Raw genomic sequence first — 6,057 nt, forward strand, 5'->3', positions numbered from 1 at the left:
AGTAAAATATTCATAGGAGACACAAATTATGAAAATAGAGGGAACAACCCTTGAAAAAAAATGATCCACAAGTACAGTTAAAAGTCAGAGAGAGGCAGAGGTAGCAGAATTTGTGCTACTTTGATGCCTAGAGTCAGCTGTTAATGAACTCTTGGTGGGACAACAACCTACTCCATCTAGTTTCCCCTGATGGCCAAGGTTGATAGAGGCAACAACTTGACTACGAGTTAAATATTCCCTTCAAATAGGCGGCATATATGTGATAACAATATTATCAGATACATGTAAAACCTTTGGAAAAGCAAAAGGGTTAGCACCAAAGTTTCTAAGCCCTACCTCAGCTAATCTAGCTTATTTATGCCCAGAAATAACATTCCTCTCATCCACAGTTACTGCAACTTTAGCAGACATTGGATATACTCTTGGCTCACCCTGAGGTTTTTTACTGTGAATATATCTTTTTCCTAATAGTAGTAGTTTTCGCAAAAGGACTTGAGCAACCAGAATAGAAGGGGGCTTCTTGGGAGCCTTTCTTACACTTGTATCTTAAACTTTTGTTACATATGGAAATCGTATATCTCATAACTCAACACTGCTTACAAAAGTGAGGTAAGGGTTCATGCATCACCTACTAGGATAGGGCAATCCATTAGGCAGGACGAGATTGATAGAGGCAGGTAGATCAGTTAACAAGTCAATCTCGATAAGCACTCTAGCATATGAGAGTTGAGTCATGGAAGCAATTGGTGTATCACAGTAAATAGGCTTCCCAAGCACACTTACAAGCTTAGATAGACAGATTGAAGACCAACATTTGATAGGTAGGTTAGGGAAACATACCCAGACCAACATCTTTTCCATGTTAAAGGTTGTGAAATCAAAGAACTCTGACATAACTTTCAAAATCAGTGGCCAGCCAAAAACATAGTAAAGACCGCCACCAAACACCTCAAGCATATATAGTTCAGATGAGAAGGAAAAAATTAACCCACTAAAATCATGCATAGAAAAATTTGCTTTACATTTCTAGGAACTACAAATAAATTTTATCAAAGATGTGAATCTTGGGAATTTGCCAGCAATATATCCAATTAAGCAAAACTTCAACATGTCTTTATGCACACCAAGATTAGTTCCATTAAATGCCTCAGTCATTCTTTTCTAGTAAAGTTGGTGCTGATAAACTACAGCTACTCTTTTCTCACTTATTAGATTTAACTATTCATATTTGACTTTAGTCCATTTGACCTCTTTTAGCTTAGAATCTATTAGTACTCTCAATAAGAAATCTCTACTTCTAAAAGCATCACGACCTTTATTCCATATGTTAAAGAATATAAGGTAAGTCTCATTAAAGTTCTGATTGCAATGCAATATGCGTAAAGGGAAAATGGCAACATTCCATTCCAATCTTTGTAAATGATTACCATTTTCTAAATAATCTTCTTAACATTCTTGTTGGCAGCTTCTACAATGTCGTTTATTTTTGGCTTGTATAATGAGCAATTAGAATGCTTGATTTTCTATTTGGTATAGAGCTCCACTATCATCTTGCCATTAAATTTTTGTGCATTATCAATTGTTATCTTTTCTAGTAGACCATTTTGGCAGATCAAGTCCTTTTCTATAAATCTTTTCACCACCTTTTATGTTGCATTAGCATATGAATTAGCTTCTACCCATTTTATAAAGTAGTCAATAGCCATGATGATGAATCTATGCATACTGTTGGATTTTGGGTTAACAGATCCAATCAAATCAATTTCTCGAATTGCAAATGGCCATAGAGATGCTAGATTAAATAGAAAATCCAAAAGCACATTGATCTTATCATTATACACTTAATACTTATGACATTTCTTGATATAGTCAATGCAGTCTCTCTCTAATGTCAACCAGAAATAACTAGCCCTTTATATTTTCCTTGTCATCATATGCCCCCTAACACGAGTTGAACAAATATCTTTATGGACTTCTCGCAATACATTTCTAACATCAGCTTTATTTAAACACCTTAGCAACATTTCGTTGAATGCTCATTTATATAAGACTTCTCAGTCTAAGTAGAAATTTAAAGCCAATCTTCTCAAGGTTTTCCTTTTTGCCTTAGAGACTCCCATAAGATATTCCTAATTTTGCACAAAGTTTATGATATTGTGGTACTAAAGGTTCCAATTTCTCTCCTTCAATTGAATAACAATAAGCTAAGAAATTTCTAAAATCAATATCTATCGATTGTACTTTATATCCAAAATCAATTCTAGCCATGGTAGCCAGTGTGGTCAAAGCATCAGCAAAATGGTTCCCTTTTTTTCCTAGATGCGAGAACTCTATCTCTTTAAACTCTTCTCCTAGTTTAGATAGATATTCTTGACAAGGTCTTAACTTTTCTTTCTTGGTTTGTCATTCTCCTTTCACTTGGCAGATAATTAGCATTGAATCACTATACATATCTATCTTTTTTATTTTAAGCTCTAATGCATGTTCTAAACCAAAAATGTGATCCTCATACTCAGTTGTATTATTGGTTCATTCAAACTACAGTTTAACTGAAATCGGGTACTTCTTCTTATCAAGAGAGATTATTACTATATCAACTCCATTACCATATACATTTACTACCTCATCAAAATACATGGTCTACCAACATGTTTTCTTTTATTTTTCCTCAATTAATAATATATTTTTATTAGGAAAATTAAAATTTAATAGCTCATAATCTGTAATAGCATTCTCAACTAGATGGTTAGCAATTGCGCTTCCTTTTATAATTTTTTTTTTGTTATATACACTATATCGTATTCTGCTAATAGAACTAGTTATCTTATAATTCAACTTGATAAATAGGGCTTGTCATAAATTTACTTCAAGGGATCTACCTTTGAAATCAACCATGTAGTATGATATTACATATAATGTCGTAATTATTTTGCCACTTATACTAGCGCACAACATAGGTTTTTTATCACCATGTATCTAGACTCATATTCTATAAACTTTTTACTCATATCATGCTGGCCTAGTACATATTTCTTAGCTACTTCAGTCATTATCAGATATAGTATCAAAAGCCTTCTTGATATAGGAAGACCAAGTAGAGGCAGGCTTTGTAAGTATTGCTTGATTTTATTGAAGGCTTCTTTACACTCATCATTCCAAGTTTTTTTTTCCTCAGTAGATGGAAGATAGGTTCACATGTGGTTGTTAGTTGGGATATGAACCAGGCAATGTAGTTTAACCCCTCTAAAAATCCTCTCACCTTCTTTTTTATTTTATTTTAGGAGTTGGCATAGATTAAATGACCTTTATTTTAACAGGATCCATCTGTATCTCTTTATCACTCACCATGAATCCTAGTAATATCCTGGACATAACTCTAAATGAATATTTTACAGGGTTGAGTCTCAGTTTATACTTCCTCGATCTCTCAAATAACATCCTTAAAATTTTAACATGACTTTTTTTTAAAAAAAACTTAGCAATCATATCATCAACATACATTTTAATTTTTTTATGTATCATATCATGAAATAGAGTCACCATGGCTCTCTAGTAGGTGGCCTCTGCATTCTTTAATTTGAATGGCATAACCTTGTAAAAGAATATTCCTCATGAAGTAATAAATGTTGTTTCTTTTTATCTTCTTGAGCCATTTTTATCTGGTTATTTCTTAAAAGTCATCTATAAAAAAATACATGGAATTGTGTTTGGGCGTTATTAACCAAAACATCTATATGTGACAAAGAAAAGTCATTTTTAGGATTAGCCCTGCTTAAATCCCTAAAATCTACGCAAATTTCAATCTTTCCCTCCTTTTTTAGTAGTATAATTATATTCAATACCCATGGTGGATATTTAACTACTTCTAAAAATTTGATATTCTACTGCTTCTCAATTTCTATCTGAAATTTGATCAAGATATCTAGGTGGGTTCTTCTCAACTTTAGCATTACCAATTTGTACCCTTTTACAAGTGGTATCCTATGTACTACGATATCTATATAAAAACTAGACATATTCTCATAGGACCAGGTAATATATATATATATATATATATATATATATTCTTGTAACAAGGCAATCATTTTCATTCTTTTTTCAGGATATCCAAGTTCTTTGTTGAATATAGTTTTTTTATTGCTTCTATTTTTAGCTCTTTCTTAAACTGATCATCACCCACGTTTATGGTTTCAAGTTCTTCTATAATGGGTTTTCAAACTTATTCATATTGCTTTATTAATTTTATGAATTCCCTGATATTATTTTCATCTCATTCTTCTTCTTGCATAGCTATCACATATTCCTTATAGTTTGGCCATCAATTTTTGGTGTTAAGTGTATGTGATATTATTGAAGATCGACTTTTAGGATTCTTGAAAGTGAAAAGTGTTCATTGTAAATGTATAAGGAAAATAAAAAGAAAAATTTTAAAAAAATTCTTAATATAATCATTCAAGAAAAAGTAGGCTCAACAACAAAGATAAAACCTAGTTGACATCTTGAGCCTTGATTTTTAACCAAAAAGAGAAAAACAAGGTAAACAAAATCATTTTAATACAAGAAGTGTTGGTTTACATTTTAAACATCAGTTTTGAAACTTCTCACCTTTAGCTAGCTTTTACACAAAGGTCTTGAAAGAGACTTCTTATACAGTATGGACAATTAGCTACAACAGCACTTCATCTTTCTTTCCATGCTCTATCCTCTCGTCATCTTCTTTGACCTTATCTTCCTTCAAGGTATTTAAGTCCATTGTAAAACATTTTTGAGTTAGGCATTATATTCTTTTGTCAGGTTGCATCACATATGTAGCCTTTAGAAATGAAACCCTGGTTGGCAAGATGACTAGATTTTTTTCTTTAGGCTCTCTTTCTTTAATCTTGACCATCTTTTTTTTCTCCTCTCACCAGTAGCCCATTTGTAATCTTCCTTTTATGGCTTATATGCCCGAATATCTAATCAATATACTTTACCTTATTTATATTGACATTTTGATGTTAAGGTTATATTAAAATGGAATTCCATGTTTTAAGAAGTATTTAATTGTCATTTATGTTGCTTCTGAAATCTTTGACCTTTTTGGCCCTGTTTTCTTAAAAACCCAATCAGTGTTTAAAATTTTAAAAGTATAGACGTTCTCATCATTGCAATCTTTAACCTCAATGAATAATATGACCATGATTCTTACTATAAAAATTGTTTTTTCAGTATTGATAGTCATCAATATCACATTCATGATGTACTTTAAGCATTAATGCAATAATAAATTTATCGCCCTAATTGTATGAATCTAAGGTCTTCCCAACAAGATAATATAGAAAAGGTGGATATTTATAACTTGTAGTGTCACCAAAAACATTTATGGCCTCATATATAGTTTCACTTTCATAGTCTCAATTATCTATCTAGAGTCATTATATGCTTTTGCCATTATGGTATTATGCTTTATGTGTAATTCATTGACAAATATCTTTTTTAGCTTATGTTTTGGCAACACATTGAGAGCTAAGCCATTTTCAATAAGCATTTTTCCTATGAGACAATTGATTAGTGCTTAAAAGTGCATTTTTATTATGGTTTTTTATCATCATTTTGCACTTGGAGTATCAATAACTCCTTAACTAAAGCATGTTTTATAATAATATATCTAATAATATAAGATACCTTTAATTTATGGTAAATGTTCATTTTAAATGCAAGCCTATCACATAAATGAAAGGATTGATTAATGAACATAAATGAAAGGATTGATTGATGACTTTAAGAACTTAAATTGCAAGGGAAAATAGATGACCAAAATTAGAAAAGAGATGTCGATGTAATCCAAACTGAAACACTGTTTGGTAATTGGGATATATCTTGAGCTATAGATCTCAGATTTAGGTCTACTTTATATGGATAAAAAGGTAAGGCATAGGCATATAACTTTTATATGGAGCCCAAGATCTAAAAAGATCATTTTCAAGTCCAAATTATAACAACAACAAAAAAGCCTGAATCTGTCCTTCAGCCCAAGCATTGTTCCGTATTTTGGCCATATATGGAGTTATAGAAGTC

This window comes from Populus euphratica, unplaced genomic scaffold, assembly GCF_000495115.2.
Source record: "Populus euphratica unplaced genomic scaffold, PopEup_1.0 scaffold110.1, whole genome shotgun sequence".
Classification (NCBI taxonomy): domain Eukaryota; kingdom Viridiplantae; phylum Streptophyta; class Magnoliopsida; order Malpighiales; family Salicaceae; genus Populus; species Populus euphratica.